Source organism: Ovis aries, chromosome 6 (genome assembly GCF_016772045.2).
Source record: "Ovis aries strain OAR_USU_Benz2616 breed Rambouillet chromosome 6, ARS-UI_Ramb_v3.0, whole genome shotgun sequence".
Taxonomy (NCBI): Eukaryota; Metazoa; Chordata; class Mammalia; order Artiodactyla; family Bovidae; genus Ovis; species Ovis aries.
This window is the reverse complement of record NC_056059.1, coordinates 67373527-67391928: the sequence shown is the minus strand read 5'-3', so window position 1 is coordinate 67391928 and position 18402 is coordinate 67373527.

Below are 18402 nucleotides of genomic sequence, written 5' to 3'. Positions count from 1 at the left end.
ATCAGCATCCATTTTCTGAGAAATTCCATTCTCATCAGATTGCATTTCCTGAGAAACAAATATTTGAGTGAGGTACCCTAAGATAAAGGTCAAGCAAACCTGCAGGTAATCATAATTTATTAATTTTTATGGTCAAGTGTTAGAATTCAGAATACTTCCTGATTGAGTGGGGAAAAGGGGGAGGATAACGCATTAAGGCTTCCAACCATTGCAGAAAGTCTTCATTCTTACCCTTGATCGGTATAACACATTGCTTCTAGAGAAAATTTTCTGTGATGATGTAAGGTCTTGTGGTGCTCCAGGGTTTTAATATATATGACTTTATTGTTATAATCTATGCTTTAAGTGAAAGAGGAGAGTGAAAAAGCTGGCTTAAAGCTCAACATTCAGAAAACGAAGATCATGGCATCTGGTCCCATCACTTCATGGGAAATAGATGGGGAAACAGTGGAAACAGTGTCAGACTTTATTTTTTTGGGCTCCAAAATCACTGCAAATGGTGACTGCAGCCATGAAATAAAAAGATGCTTCCTCCTTGGAAGAAAAGTTATGACCAACCTAGATAGCATATTCAAAAGCTGAGACATTACTTTGCCGACTAAGGTCCGTCTAGTCAAGGCTATGGTTTTTCCTGCGGTCATGTATGGATTAGAGAGTTGGACTGTGAAGAAAGCTGAGGGCCAAAGAATTGATGCTTTTGAAGTGTGGTGTTGGAGAAGACTCTTGAGAGTCCCTTGGACTGCAAGGAGATCCAACCAGTCCATTCTGAAGGAGATCAGCCCTGGGATTTTTTTGGAAGGGATGATGCTAAAGCTGAAACTCCAGTACTCTGGCCACCTCATGCGAAAAGACTCTGATGTTGGGAGGGATTGGGGTCAGGAGGAGAAGGGGACGACCGACGATGAGATGGCTGGATGGCATCACTGACTTGATGGATGTGAGTCTGAGTGAACTCCGGGAGATGGTGATGGACAGGGAGGCCTGGCGTGCTGCAATTCATGGGGTCACAAAGAGTCGGACACGACTGAGCGACTGAACTAAACTGAACTGATACTTTAAGTTTATTTAAAAAATATTCTTAGTTCTGATCACTGGGAATGGAGTAGCAGTTTTGCTCTTAGGACGTTTACTTTTCTGGCATTTATATCACTGTTTTCTTGTAAAATGTTTGACTAAAAAAATGAGTTTGGAGAATATATTTGGGTATTTGATGGTTTATTAACTGCCTTTTGATTAATTGAGATTTTACTTTATGATGGCCCCTTTGCAAATTTTCTGTGAATTGTAAAGGTGATGATAATGATTAGGATAATAATAACTTCTGTAGTGAAATTGTTGCTTCCTGAAAAAGTGTTGTATTTTCTCTGTAAGTTGATAACAATTGTTTTAACAATCGTTCCTTGTGTTTGTCTGCTACGGGCACACATAGCAACAGTTTTGTTCAGTTCTGTTTTAGTCTTCATGGGAATTACAGTTAGCTTATGATCTTCTAAAGATAATTATTAAATAGTTGCTCTGACAAAATTGAGTTCTCAAAGTGTTAGTTCAAGGTGGGAAGGGTTCAAGAAAGATTACTTTAAGCATCTTAGCTCTCTTTGTCTCCCTTAGAAAGTTGATAGTTGTCTCTTTCTGAGCTTGGTAGTTATATAATTACATCATCAACTTGCTGCTGCTGCTGCTAAGTTGCTTCAGTTGTGTCCAACTCTGTGCGACCCCACAGACAGCAGCCCATTAGGCTCCCCCGTCCCTGGGATTCTCCAGGCAAGAACACTGGAGTGGGTTGCCATTTCCTTCTCCAATGTATGAAAGTGAAAAGTGAAAGTGAAGTCGCTTAGTTGTGTCCAACTGTTCGTGACCCCATGAACTGCAGCCCACCAGGCCCCTCCGTCCATGGGATTCTCCAGGCAAGAGTACTGGAGTGGGTTGCCATTGCCTTCTCCGATCATCAACTTGAATTTGTGTAAATCTTCACAGCCTTCAATATTACTTTATGTGTATTTTTCATTAACTCCCCATAGAGAATCACTATAGTAGCCAGGACAGGTTTTAGCATATATCTCCACTCTATGGAAGGGGAAACGAAGCTCAGAAAGATCTCTGCCAAGTTCTCACTGGCAAGTTGGTGTAGAGCTGGGGCTAGAACCTAAGCTTTGCCAAGCAGTAGATGGTTGTTTTCAGGCACTGGCTGCTTCTCTATTGCAGAGCTGGCAAAGCCTGTTCTGGATGGTTACACAACTCTGGGAGCATTGTTCGATATTAAGAAAGAACCTAGGCTCTGCAATAGGATACTGAGATTGGGAAAGGACTGGAAAACATTATTTTAAAGCAAAACTGCTGATATAAGTTATTTTTGCTACTAACCAAAATCTCATTTATAAATACTGCCTTTTTATTCTCATTAAGAAAATAAATTAGGCAAAATTACAGAATACAAAGAAAAGGCCATATACTGATGATCCTACCACTAAACACTTAAAATGTGTAATATTAAAGTATTTATCCTTTCCATGCACATATGTAACATTTTTAATAAAACAGGATGATACCATAGTGTTTAACAATCTGCTTTTTCTGTTTAACACTATATCATGAACATTTCTACAAGTTGTTTAGTAATATTCTTTTGAGAAAATATATTAAAATTTATCCTTTTATTATAAAGTTAATATGTGCACATTGTATAAAGTTCAAATAATACAAAGATCTAGTCTCCAGAGGTAACTATTGTTTACAGTTAACTGCATGTTGTTCTGCACTTTTTTTTGAGGCTTGAATTTTACTGGTTGCATTGGCAGATTAGAGTACATTCTTTAGAATATCTTTGCACTAATGGAGAAGAAAGCATTTCTCTTTAAAAAGGTACCTATTTACTTAGTGTCAATATAACAAATAATGATGTTGTTGTTTTTGTTCAGTCTCCCAGTCGTGTCCAACTCTTTACGACCCCATGGACTGCAACGTGCCAGGCCTCCCTGTCCCTCACCATCTCCCAAAGTTTGCCCAGGTTCATGTCCATTGCACCAGAAATGCCATCCAGCCATCTCACCCTGATGCCCTCTTCTCCTTTTGCCCTCAATCTTTCCCAGCATCAGGGACTTTTCCAGTGAGTTGGCTATTCGCATCAGATGACCAAAATATTGGAACTTCAGCTTCAGCATCAGCTCTTTGAACAAATATTCATGGTTGATTTCTCTTAAGATTGACGGGTTTGCTCCTTGCTGTCCAAGGGACTCTCAGGAGTCTTCTCCAGCACCACAGTTTGAAGGTATTAGTTCCTCGACACTCTGCCTTCTTTGTATTCATACATACAGATAATAGATGAATACCAAATACATCATTTCTCTCAGTTTTTTTGGGACATTCACAAAGAATTCTACTCCAGAAAGCACCAACATATAGGAATCCTCATACAAGTTGAATGATCTTTGGCTAATGCAAAAGTGGGAGTTGGTGATAGACAGGGAGGCCTGGTGTGCTGCAGTCCATGGGGTCACAAAGAGTCAGACATGACTGAGCAACTGACCTGAACTGAAAGCTGAAACTCCTACTTTGGTTACCTGATGCAAAGAGCTGAGTCATTGGAAAAGACCCTGATGCTGGGAAAGATTGAAGTCAGGAGGAGAAGGAGGTGACAAAAGATGAGATGGTTGGAAAGCATTTTCCACGCAATGGACATGAGTTTGAGCAAACTCCGGGAGATGGTGAAGGACAGGGAAGTCTGACATGCTGCAGTTCATGAAGTCTCAACGAGTCAGACACGACTGAGCAAATGAACAACAAATAATTAAACAGTGTGGGTGCTCTGAGCTGCATAATATGCAGCTGTCTTTGTTTAAAGATGATGCTTTAAAGTCTGCATGCTCTGCCAGACTTAGAAACTGGATTGTTCAGTTCAGTTTTCAATTTTATCCAGAAGTAGTTCACTGCTTGGGTGGCATAATACGGTCAAAACATAGTTGTGATGATAATTAAATGAGATTAAAGGAGTTAGATTGCTTAGTAAGCCAAACACTGGTAAACAAATATTTCCTTCTAAATAATTTAAGGGATTTACATGTTAGTAAAGTATATGAATGGCATTGCTGTTCTGTGCTGTGCTTAGTTGCTCAGTTGTGTCCGATTCTTTGAGATCCCCTGGACTGTAGCCCACCAGGCCTGTCCATGGGGATTCTCCAGGCAAGAATACTAGAGTGGGTTGCCATGCCCTCCTCTAGGGGATCTTCCCAACTCAGAGATCAAACCCAGGTCTTTCATTGCAGGTGGATTCTTTACCATCTGAGCCACCAGGGAAGCCCATGAATACTGGAGTGGGTAGCCTATTCCTTCTCTAGGGGATCTTCCCGGTCTAGGAATCGAATCAGGATCTCCCGCATTGCAGGTGAATTCTTTACAGCTGAGCTACCAGGGAAGCCTCATGAATGGCATTCAATTCAGTTCATTTCAGTCACTCAGTTATGTCCGACTCTTTGTGACCCCATGGAATGCAGCATGCCAGTCTTCCTTGTCCATCACCAACTCTGGACCTTGCTCAAACTCATGTCCATTGAGTCTATGATGCCATCCAACTATCTCATCCTCTGTCGTTCCCTTCTCTTCCTGTCTTCAATCTTTCCCAGCATCAGGGTCTTTTTCAAGGAGTCAGTTCTTTGCATCAGGTGGCCAAAGTATTGGAGTTTCAGCTTCAGCATCAGTTCTTCCAATGAATATTCAGGACTGATTTCCTTTAGGATGGACTGGTTGGATCTCCTTGCAGTCCAAGGGACTCTCAAGGGTCTTCTCCAACACCACAGTTCAAAAGCATCAATTCTTCAGTGCTCAGATTTCTTTATGGTCCAACTCTCACATCCATACATGACTACTGGAAAAACCATAGCTTTGACTAGACGGAGCTTTGTCAGGAAAGTAATGTCTCTACTTTTTAATGAGTGGCATTAGTAGAGCACTAATTTTGGAATTTTATGCTTTATAATATTATGCTTAATCAGAAAGGTAAAATTAAAGTGAAGTTAATAGAGGACCAGGGGTACATATTCACTTGGAGGATAATAATAATGCCTAGCACCTAGCAGGCATGTTTTGAATGAATGAAAGAACCCAACTGAAAAATGTACCAAGAATATAAACTTCTAATAAATCCAAATGATTAATAGACTCATGAGAGTTTGTCCAACTTCTTCAGTAAAGGCAAATCAAAAACCATAGTGCAAACAAATTTGTCTCAATAAATTCAGAAAAAACACCCTAAAATCCAACAATATGAAGGTTGGTCTGGTGTGGAGGAAATGATATACCCGGATAGGATTCACAGAATGTAAAATGATAGACAACCTTGAGCAGAAATTTGGCTGATCTCATAAGCTGAAAGTAGAACCAGCCATTTCACTTCTGGATGTAGACATAAGGACTACTCTTACACAGGAGTCTAAGGAAACATGCAAAGGATTTTTATAGTAGCATTGTTCATAATAGCAAAAAACTGGAAAGAACCAATTTTCCATTAACAGAAAGAAGAGGTACAAACAGAAAAAAGGAGCAAAATATAATCTATATAGGTTACAGTATTAACAAACAAAATTATAAAATGAAATGGGAAGTCAAAATTATACACTTAACATGTCTCAAACTATACTTTGGTTATGAATGCTTATATATCTATGTAAAATGAAGAATTGATGCTTTTGAACTGTGGTGTTGGAGAAGACTCTTGAGAGTCCCTTGGACTGCAAGGAGATCCAACCTGTCCATTCTAAAGGAGATCAGTCCTAGTGTTCATTGGAAGGACTGATGCTGAAGCTGAAACTCCAATATTTTGGCCACCCCATGCGAAGAGTTGGCTCATTGGAGAAGACTTTGATGCTGGGAGGGATTGGGGGCAGGAGGAGAAGGGGATGACAGAGGATGAGATGGCTGGATGGCATCACTGACTCGATGGACATGAATCTGAGTGAACTCCGGGAGTTGGTAATGGACAGGGAGGCCTGGCGAGCTGTGATTCATGGGGTCGCAAAGAGTCGGACATGACTGAGTGACTGAACTCAACTGAACTGAAAACGATGGAATGAGCTGGAAAAATACACACCAAACTTACCGTGGTGGTTGCTTCTGGGCAGAGGGTAGAAGGAAGACAAGGTTGGAACTTGGTGGTGGCAGCTTGGTAAAAGGACCTAAAGTTTGGATATAAAGTTTAATTTTATTTTTAATTGGAAGATAATTGCTTTACAATGTTGTGTTGGTTTCAGCCTTACAACTATGTGAAGCATTGTTATATGTATAACATATATGTTATTAGTATATAATATATAAGCATAAGTATATGTGACTCCCTCTTGAAACTCCTTCCCACCCAGGTATAAAATTTTATTTTCAAAGCCATCAAATGTGGGAAGCAAGTTTGACAAAAGACAAAAGTTAACTTTGTTAATTCCTGGTGGTGGAACTATGGGTAACATAATTTTACATTGTTTTGCATTCTGAAATGAGGGTCAGTATTCATATCCTCAAATTTATTAATGTATGTTGTACAATATTCGGAAAATGCAATAGTCTCCTTTCTATGCTTATTGCCCATTCTCATCCATGGTTTTCTTTTTTCAGAGGCAGGTAATAACTGTTACCACTTTCTTGCTGCATCTTCCTTTCTCTTTCTCCACACACATGCATATACACACATGAATATATATATATATATGTATGTGTATATATATATCTTTTCTGACATATGGTAATATACTATATCTTTAAGAACTTACAATACCTGTTCATCTAGAAGTATTTTGTCCTTTCTAATAACTATATAGTTTTTATCCTGTCTTTTTTGAAGTAATAAAAAGGGAGAAAGAAATTGAGAGGGAGGGAGGGAAACTGGGACTTTGTTGCAGAAGAAAGGGTAATAATTCAGTAGACAATGGTGAAATCTTGAAGATTCTAGAACAAGGATATGCTATGTATATGCTCCTTAAGAAGATTAATTTGGGAGTACTTTGAAGGAGGAACTGGGGGGAGGGGGAGGCTGGGGATAAATAAATCAGCTAAAAGACTTAGTCAAAGATAAGTGGCAACAAGCACCTGACAAACCCCTAGTGATAATTAGAATGAAAAAGTGGGAGTGTGGGCAAGAGCAGTTGTAAGATAGGGTATGTAAGATTTGACAAAGTGACTGGGTGGGGGTGGGGGAAGGAAAGAGTCAAAGACAATGAACTCCTAAGTTCTCAGAGAATTAAGTGCAAGAAAGAACAGTGATTCTATGACCAGAAATAGGCAAGTCAGGAAGAAGAGCTGGTTTGACAGGGAAAGAAGTGAAAGTCCGCTTTTGAACACATTGGACGCAGGGCTCTGAAGTGGCTACTGCAGAAAACAAATGAGAAGAGATTGGCTAATAGGAGGTACTCAAAATATTTGAAATGAATTAAAGAATGAAATGCAATATTGAAGCCAAGAAAGATGGTCAGGGCTATTTATGTGAAATTTGGAGATAGCTGCATAGAAGTGAAGGCAGAATTTTATGCAAGAAAATGGGTGAAAGTATGAGTCCCTTTGTTTCTCAACAGAGCAGGATGTTGAATGCAGGACTGTGCATGCTATAGATTTCTATGTGATATGTGATATTACTAGTATAAATGGAAAGGCACAGTGGAAAAAATTACTGGAGCAGACAGAGCACTGGTGTTTTGGATGTCTAGACTTCTTGAGTGCACGCGAAGTCACTTCAATCATGTCTGACTCTTTGTGATCCTATGGACTGTAGCCCAGGCTCCTCTGTCCATGGGATTCTCTAGGGAAGAATACTGGAGTGGGTTGCCATGCCCTCCTCCAGGGGATCTTTCAGACCCAGGTATGGAAACCGAGTCTCTTATGTCTCCTATATTGGCAGACGTGTTCTTTACTACATTGACACCTGGGAAACCTATTACTGATTGGTGAAAAAGGGAGATCCACATTCATGCCATGTTGCTAGTGGCTACAGCATCTTCAGATTCAGTTGTCCTTATAGTCCTGATGAGCTGCACCAGAGTTGGGAGAAAGTGATAAACAGAGGAGGTGGGGAATGAGACTTTAGTAAAGAGGTTGGAACAGGAGCAAACAAGGAGATTTAGATTCATTTCTTCATCGCTTTTACCCCTGCTTCCTCTGACCTGCATTGATTCATTTGCTCATTCATTCTTTCCACAAACATCATTGGGTACTTGCAGAGTTTGAAGTGCGATTCTTAATACTAAGGATTATATCTATTATATGCCATTGCCTTCTCCAAGGATATATATGAATGAAACACAAAACAAAAACAAGCCCTTCTCTTGAAGAGTTCAGTCTAGTGAAATTATAGAAAATCCTGTCTGGTATTTTTCCTAAGTGGATTTAGAATTTCTACACAGTAAGGGTTTAGAGCGGAGAAGGCAATGGCAACCCAGTCCAATACTCTTGCCTGGAAAATCCCATGGATGGAGGAGCCTGGTAGGCTGTAGTCCATGGGGTCGCTAAGAGTCGGATACGACTGAGCGACTTCACTTTCACTTTTCACTTTCCTGCATTGGAGAAGGAAATGGCAACCCACTCCAGTGTTCTTGCCTGGAGAATCCCAGGGACGGCAGAGCCTGCCGTCTATGGTGGGCTGCCATCTATGGGGTTAATTCTATCTGATAAGAGATGGCAGCTAGGAACTTAGTTTAAAGCTATATTTATTTACCAAATCAACTGTTGTTTTTTTTTTTTTAAGTATATTTTTTGCTGGTAACTTGGCTCCTAAAGGACATCTTTGGAAGTTAGAACCCCTAAAGCTGCCATTTTGCTGAAGTCAATGTTTAAAGACATATGTTTTGAGTCTATCTCACTGCCTTGTAAATAACTGACTGAATCCAAAAGGTACACTTGCTTGGAGAAGACAACACTGATAGGCATAAAGCAGGGACAGACAGGTTTCGCTTGGGGCCATTGGTGACTAAATTCCCATATCATGCCTTTCCTGAGCTGTGCCAGAAAGAGCTTGAGCTTTACAGCTTGTGTGTGCATACCGGCACTGCAATAAAAATCACATGAACAAATCTTTTAACCTCTTACATCTACTACCGCAGGCAGGAATCCCTCAGAAGAAATGGAGTAGCTATCATGGTCAACAAAAGAGTCCGAAATGCAGTACTTGGATGCAATCTCAAAACGACAGAATGATCTCTGTTCATCTCCAGGGCAAACCATTCAATATCACAGTTATCCAAGTCTATGCCCCAACCAATAACGCTGAAGAAACTGAAGTTGAACAGTTTTATGAAGACCTACAAGATCCTTTAGAACTAACACCCCCAAAAGATGTCCTTTTCATTATAGGGGACTGGAATGCAAAAGCAGGAAGTCAAGAAACACCTGGAGAAACGGGCAAATTTGGCCTTGGAATGTGGAATGAAGCAGGGCAAAGACTAACAGAGTTTTGCCAAGAAAATGCACTGGTCATAGCAAACACCCTCTTCCAACAACACAAGAGAAGACTCTACACATGGACATCACCAGATGGTCAACACCGAAATCAGATTGATTATATTCTCTGCAGCCAAAGATGGAGAAGCTCTATACAGTCAACAAAAACAAGACAAGGAGCTGACTGTGGCTCAGATCATGAACTCCTTATTGCCAAATTCAGACTTAAATTGAAGAAAGTAGGGAAAACCGCTAGAACATCCAGGTATTACCTAAATCAAATCCCTTATGTTTATACAAGGAAGTGAGAAATAGATTTAAGGGCCTAGATCTGATAGATAGAGTGCCTGATGAACTATGGAATGAGGTTCATGACATGGTACAGGAGACAGGGATCAAGACCATCCCCATGGAAAAGAAATGCAAAAAAAGCAAAATGGCTGGCTGAGGAGGCCTTTCAAATAGCTGTGAAAAGAAGAGAGGCGAAAAGCAAAGGAGAAAAGGAAAGATATTCCCATCTGAATGCAGAGTTCCAAAGAATGGCAAGAAGAGATAAGAAAGCCTTCTTCAGCGATCAGCACAAAGAAATAGAGGAAAACAATAGAATGGGAAAGACTAGTGATCTCTTCAAGAAAATTAGAGATACCAAGGGAACATTTCATGCAAAGATGGGCTCGATAAAGGACAGAAATGATCTGGACCTAACAGAAGCAGAAGATATTAACAAGAGGTGGCAAGAATACACGGAAGAACTGTACAAAAAAGATCTTCACAACCCAGATAATCATGTTGATGTGATCACTAATCTAGAGCCAGACATCTTGGAATGTGAAGTCAAGTGGGCCTTAGAAAGCATCACTATGAACAAAGCTAGTGGAGATGATGGAATTCCAGTTGAGCTATTTCAAAGCCTGAAAGATGAGGCTGTGAAAGTGCTGCACTCAATATGCCAACAAGTTTGGAAAACTCAGCAGTGGCCACAGGACTGGAAAAGTTCAGTTTTCATTCCAATCCCTAAGAAAGGCAATGCCAAAGAATGCTCAAACTACCGCACAATTGTACTCATCTGACATGCTAGTAATGTAATGCTCAAAATTCTCCAAGCCAGACTTCAGCAAGACATGAACCGTGAATTCCCTGATGTTCAAGCTGGTTTTAGAAAAGGCAGAGGAACCAGAGATCAAATTGCCAACATCCGCTGGATCATGGAAAAAGCAAAAGAGTTCCAGAAAAACATCTATTTCTGCTTTATTGACTAGGCCAAAGCCTTTGTCTGTGTGGATCACAATAAACTGTGGAAAATTCTTCAAGAGATTGGAATACCAGACCACCTAACCTGCCTCTTGAGATATCTGTATGCAGGTCAGGAAGCAACAGTTAGAACTGGACATGGAACAACAGACTGGTTCCAAGTAGGAAAAGGAGTACGTCAAGGCTGTATATTGTCACCCTGCTTATTTAACTTTTATGCAGAGTACATCATGAGAAACACTGGACTGGAAGAAACACAAGCTAATCAAGTTTGCCAGGAGAAATAGCAATAACCTCAGATATGCAGATGACACCACCCTTATGGCAGAAAGTGAAGAGGAACTCAAAAGCTTCCTGATGAAAGTGAAAGAGGAGAGTGAAAAAGTTGGCTTAAAGCTCAACATTCAGAAAACGAAGATCATGGCATCCGGTCCCATCACTTCATGGGAAATAGATGGGGAAACAGTGGAAACAGTGGCAGACTATTTTTTGGGGCTCCAAAATCACTGCAGATGGTGACTGCAGCCATGAAATTGAAAGACACTTACTCCTTGGAAGGAAAGTTATGACCAACCTAGATATCATACTCAAAAGCAAAGACATTACTTTGCTGACTAAGGTCCGCCTAGTCAAGGCTATGGTTTTTCCTGTGGTCATGTATGGATGTGAGAGTTGGACTGTGAAGAAAGCTGAGTGCTGAAGAATTGATGCTTTTGAATTGTGGTGTTGGAGAAGACTCTTGAGAGTCCCTTGGATTGCAAGGAGATCCAACCAGTCCATCCTGAAGGAGATCAACCCTGGGATTTCTTTGGAAGGAATGATGCTAAAGCTGAAGCTCCAGTACTTTGGCCACCTCATGCGAAGAGTTGACTCATTGGAAAAGACTCTGATGCTGGGAGGGATTGGGGGCAGGAGGAGAAGGGGGCGACCCAGGATGAGATGGCTGGATGGCATCAAGGACTCAATGGATGTGAGTCTGAGTGAACTCCAGGAGATGGTGATGGACAGGGAGGCCTGGCAAGCTGTGATTCATGGGGTCGCAAAGAGTTGGACATGACTGAGCGACTGAACTGAACTGAACTGAGCTTCATATTCTCCCCTGTGAAATGGAGAAGATAAAGCTGTGACTCAGATTCTTATGTGGATTCAATATGCTAAACTGATGTAACGCCTAACTGTAGCAGGCGTTTAATAAATCCTTCTCACCTTTGTCTCTGTGTCTCCGTGGTCCCCAAGTACATACAGAGGCTGGTAGGGGTAGACTGATGCAGAGAATGGACAACATATAGTTCTTTCTCACTTGCCTGTTCTCATCCTGCCTACCTTTGTCACACCCAATGGCAAGGAGTCGTGAGTATTTCACAGAGATGTTCTCCCAAATGCAATCAGAAATGCTTCATTTCATGTCTAAAAAAAATGGTTAGAATTTGGTTAGATTCTGATGATGCCCAGGCTAGATGCACCTGATCCTCTTAGAAAGAGGCTGACATTTTCCTACCTTTCAACTGCCTCTTCTAAATCCTTCACAGCACCCTTTTCTTTTTCCACTCTTTTCCCACTGGAACATATCTTGAGCATGTTCTGACCCCCTGTTGCTGCTCCACTTTCATTAAATAATTTGGCACTTACCATTTAGATGTCCCTTTCCTGTTGTGTCTCGCTGTCATTCCGGGCAGCTTCCACACCTATGAAATATGCATTCGAGACATCTGAGTTCCTAGCTTCCCAAGGTCTTTCCTTCTCTTTTCTTCCACGTCTCCACTGTGGTCACCTGAATCCTTAACTCATAGCTGCTTCACCTCCACAGTTGTAGATTTCAATGCAGCGTCTTATTTCCTGAGCACAGCCCCCTCTACTTCCTGCTCTTACTCTCTAAACCTGTTGTTCAGCCTCATTGAGACATTTGTCCCTTTAACCTTTAATTTCCTAACAAATCCTCCTTTCCTATCATCCCCCGCTCCTTCAGCTGAAGCTCTGTGATGTTTTATCTCTCACAGCCTCCTTAGCTCTTGTCCCTCCACCCCAGTTACTGACACCAGTCTCAGATCATTCCAGATACCTTTTGGGCTCTTTTCTTCCTGAACAGCTAGGTGTGGTGAGACATCACAGCACCTTGTGCACTGTTGCTGGGACCCTGTGATAACTGTAATCCTTCTGTAGATTTCTACCCTAGGTTCTTCCTGTCACCTCACCCAGTTGGAAAACTGACCATGGCCCCATTAGCATCCTCCAGTGACTCCTCATCCTTGTTAACACAGCATTCAGTGCAGGTAATGAATTAACCCCTGCATCCCTCTTCCCTTTTTTTCTTGTCATTTACTCACACAACTGTATTCCGCATGATTTGATCTGCTGTGCCTCCCAGAAGGCATCCTGCTGGCTCACATGCTTGCTTTTCTGTACTTGCTGCTCCTCCATACAATCTTGTTCCATGTTGTAATAGGCTTGGTGGGTGCCTGCTCTGTGTACAAGGTCTCTTTAGCCTTGTCTTTTTAGGAAGTGTTATCTCAAGCTCCCTGCAGAGGATTTGGTACATCCTCTCTTGGCTCCCACTGCACCCCTGGCCTGACATACCTCTTTGTGCTGGATAGCAACTGTTTGACTCCTCGAATCCCCTTTCACCATGTATTAGTTTCCTAGGACTGCTATAATCAACTTACCTGAACATGGTGGCTTAAAAAAACAGAGATCTATTGTCTCAGTTCTAGAAGCCAGAAGTACCACATCAAGGTATTAGTTGGGCCATGCTCCCTCTGAAGGCACAAGGGAAGAGTCTGTTCCATACCTCTCTTCTAGCTTCTATTACCTGCAGCTATTCCTTGGCTTGGGGATTGCTGTTGTTCAGTCGCTCAGTGGTGGCTGACTCTTTGTGACCCAAAGAAGGTCCCTTTCTTCTTCTTCTCTTTTTCTGTCTTACTGCAAGAGCTAGGACCTCCAGTACAATTTTGATACTGCTAGAATATCTTTACCTTGTTCTTGGCTTTAGGAGGAATATCTTCAGTGTTTTCATCATTAGGTATGATGTCAGTTATGGGGTTTTTGTATTTTTTTTTAAATCATGTTCATCAGCATGCCCCTGTCCTTCACCATCTCCTGGAGTTTGCTCACACTCAGGTCCATTGAATCAGTAATGCCATCCAAACATGTGGATCTTATATCTTATATCATCATATATCTTCCCATGGTATTTTCTTTGTGTATCTCCACAGTCTTCCTTCTGTCAGTGTCTCTATGCTCAAATTTCCCCATTTCCAGCTATCAGTTTTTTTCTCATGATATAACACTATTAAAATGTCCACTAACTTTGAAGCAAAGAGAAAATAACCTTAGAAATGGAAAGAGTGATAAGTAATTATTAACCCTTATTTGGTTTCTTTTATGGGCCCCAAACATTTTGTTCAATGTGGTGCTCTTATCTTTTTTCCCATTATTAGTTGTGATCTCTTTAGGGTTGTAGTCATATCTGGGCTTCTTTCTCAAAGTAGCTGACAGAGAATTTTGTACGTAGTATTTATGTTTTGAATTGAACATATAAAATTCATTTCCTGGAATGTATGTTTCACTTTCATATTATTCATTGCTAATATACAGAAATAAAATTAACTTTTTTACATTGACTTTTTGTTCTGTGACCTTGCTAAGTTCACTTGTTTGTTCTAATATTTATTTTTCTATAGATTCTTTAGAGTTGTTTACAGATACTACCATTTCCTGTCTGAAAATAAGGATATCTATCATCTATCATTTCTGAAAATATAGTTTCATTTTTATCCAATATAAAACCTTTCCAATATAGAACCTTGCTTTTCCCCCCCTTTCTTCTTCTCCTTCTTCTCTTTTTCTGTCTTTCTGCAAGAGCTAGGACCTCCAGTACAATTTGGATACCGCTAGAATATCTTTGCCTTGTTCTTGGCTTTAGGGGGAATATCTTCAGTGTTTTCATCATTAGGTATGATGCCAGTTATAGGGTTTTTGTACTTTTTTAAAAATCAGGTTGAAGAAATTTCCTTTTATTCCTGGTTTGCTAAAAGTTTTTATTGTGAATAGTTATTAAATTTTGTCAAATGATTTTTCCGCATCTGTTGAAATGATCAGATTGTTTTCTTACCTTTTTCTATTAATATAGAGAGTTTCCTTGTTTTTTAAATTTATATTTTTCATTTAAGTTGTGAAGTTGACTTTTTCTTATATTAGTTGTTTGTGAGTTTTGTCTTTGAGAATTGATCCTAAATGTTTCAGATTTGCAGATCTGAACTGTAAGAGAGGTAATAAGATCAGCCTTGAAGTCTTTCTTGACCATTATTTTATCTCTCCCACAGCTGTATTCAGAAATACAAATATTACTGGGTTAGTGTAGGGCCAATAGCAATGCCAAAGAATGCTCAAACTACCGCACAATTGCACTCATCTCACATGCTAGTAAAGTAATGCTCAAAATTCTCCAAGCCAGGCTTCAGCAAGACGTGAACCGTGAACTTCCTGATGTTCAAGCTGGTTTTAGAAAAGGCAGAGGAACCAGAGATCAAATTGCCAACATCCGCTGGATCATGGAAAAAGCAAGAGAGTTCCAGAAAAACATCTATTTCTGCTTTATTGACTATGCCAAAGCCTTTGACTGTGTGGATCACAATAAAGTATGGAAAATTCTGAAAGAGATTGGAATACCAGACCACCTGACCTGCCTCTTGAGAAACCTATATGCAGGTCAAGAAGCACCAGTTAGAACTGGACATGGAACATCAGACTGGTTCCAAGTAGGAAAAGGAGTACATCAAGGCTGTATATTGTCACCCTGCTTATTTAACTTCTATGCAGAGTACATCATGAGAAACGCTGGGCTGGATGAAACACAAGCTGGAATAAAGACTGCTGGGAGAAATATCAATAACCTCAGATATGCAGATGACACCACCCTTATGGCAGAAAGTGAAGAGGAACTCAAAAGCCTCTTGATGAAAGTGAAAGAGGAGAGTGAAAAAGTTGGCTTAAAGCTCAACATTCAGAAAACGAAGATCATGGCATCTGGTCCCATCACTTCATGGGAAATAGATGGGAAAACAGTGGAAACAGTGGCAGACTATTTTTTGGGGCTCCAAAATCACTGCAGATGGTGACTGCAGCCATGAAATTAAAAGACGCTTACTCCTTGGAAGAAAAGTTATGACCAACCTAGATAGCATATTGAAAAGCAGAGACATTACTTTGCCAACAAAGGTCCGTCTAGCCAATGCTATGGTTTTTCCAGTAGTCTTGTATGGATGTGAGAGTTGGACTGTGAAGAAGGCTGAGCGCTGAAGAATTGATGCTTTTGAACTGTGGTGTTGGAGAAGACTCTTGAGAGTCCCTTGGACTGCAAGGAGATCCAACCAGTCCATTCTAAAGGAGATCAGCCCTGGGATTCTTTGGAAGGAATGATGCTAAAGCTGAAACTCCAGTACTTTGGCCACCTCATGCGAAGAGTTGACTCATTGGAAAAGACTCTGATGCTGGGAGGGATTGGGGGCAGGAGGAGAAGGGGACGACAGAGGATGACTTGGCTGGATGGCATCACTGACTCGATGGATGTGAGTCTGAGTGAACTCCGGGAGTTGGTGATGGACAGGGAGGTCTGGCATGCTGCGATTCATGGAGTCGCAAAGAGTCAGACACGACTGAGCGAATGAACCGAACTGAACTGAATAGCATAGAGTAATGTTTCTTTAAATGTAATTTAGGAACGGCTTGAAATATAATTACTTAAGGTGCTTGACAGAATTGTAGATTCCTCTGCCCCATGACATTCATACTCTGAGAGCAGGACCTGGGAATCTGTATTTTACACAAAATTTACAGGTATCATTCATCCTAAATTTAGAGAACCACTCACTGCTTCATAGTTAATTATGTTCATGTGTGTGAGTACACAGCGTATCTTTCTGATATTTGATATAAAAATGATACAATTCTGATTTTGCAGATGTAAAAACCAAGGCTGAATAAGGTTAAAAATCTCACTTGAGTTCATTCAGCTAACAAATGGTAGAGGTAGATTTTGAACCCAAGACAGACTGCTTCCTGGGCATTCATAATTTATATTCCAAGTTAATTTTGCCTGAAATATTCCTCAGGTTTCTCAATCATTTACTTTGCTTTATCTAAGTGAAGTATTTGTTTTAGTCTTTTATTTTAATTGGAGGATAATTGTTCTACAATGTTGTGTTGATTTCTTTGTGAAGTTTTTTTATTGCCTTGCTTCAGTTCAGTTCAGTTGCTCAGTTGTGTCCGACTCTTTGCGACCCCATGAATCACAGCACTCCAGGCCTCCCTGTCCATCACCATCTCCCGGAGTTCACTCAGACTCACGTCCATCGAGTCAGTGATGCCATCCAGCCACCTCATCCTTGGTCGTCCCCTTCTCCTCCTGCCCTCAATCCCTCCCAGCATCAAAGTCTTTTTTAATGAGTCAACTCTTCACATTGCCTTGCTTAAGTGAGAAAATTTTGTTATTTAAAAATGAAAGCTGAAACTTTGCAAAAACAGTTGTTTCATTTTGATGCAAAGATTCATGTTTGAAAACCAACAAAGGAATGAATTCTCTAAAAGAATTTTTTGTTTTTTGTTCAGATGTCTTACTAATCATCTTATGGTACCAAAATAAGTTGAAAAGTATATGGAAAAAATCAACTATTGCTGACATTAAAAACCCTGTCTCAAACTACAAATTTTGCCTTTAAAATGTAAAAAACTTTAATGTAAAATTTCAAAATAAAATATTAGCAGCTAAAATTCAATACATATGAAAAGAATAACTTACCATAGTCAAGGAGATTTTATTCCATAACTATTAAAATAATTTATTAATATAGTTCAGTATATTAATAAGGAAAATTGAAAGGAAAAATATGATTATTTCTATAAAAGCAAGGGAGCCTTAATAAAAATCAACATTCATTCCAAATTCTAATTATTAAAAATTAATAAAATATGAATAAATGGAGATTTTGCTACCATGTAGCAAAGATTTCTCTTAAGCTAACAGTCAGTAATATGCTTAAGAGTGAACCTATAAAACATTCTCATAAAGCCAAGACCCATACTAGGTGTCTCTTAAGATAGTTTTAATATCAGAATATCAAGACTGTTACTTGTTATGTTCTGGAATTTTTAGTCAAGGTAACTAGACATCAAAAAGCTAAATACCTCATAAAAAAGACACAGAATAATTTGTGTAAGTTCTATGATTTCATTACTGAAAGTAGAAATTGTTTAGCATTAAAACTATTAGAAATATTTTAAATTATTTAACTTTAACTGTAAAGGTCAGTTAGGTTGGCTGGTTTAAAATAAATAAGTAAATAAATATTTTTTTATGATACAGCAGAAGCAATGGGAAAAAGGGAAAAGCAAGGGGAAATGTCTTGACTATCATGATAGAGATAAAAATTCAAAATATCTAGAAATTAATAAAAATATAGAATCTATACATAGAAACTTTTTCAAAAACATAAAGAAAAATAATATTCCAACATTTTCTATAATTTTAAAGCCAACTCCACCAAAATCTTTATGGTTGACAAAACAAATTTTGAACAATGACATTTCAAGCTAGTAGGGGAAAGATAGACTATTGATTATTGGTTTAGTGCTATTTAGATTATTGACTAGCCATTTAGAAAACGTAAAGTTAAATCCCTACCTCACACCTTACACCAAAATTAATTTGATAGATTAAAATTTAAATGTGAAAAAGGAAACCATAGAAACAGT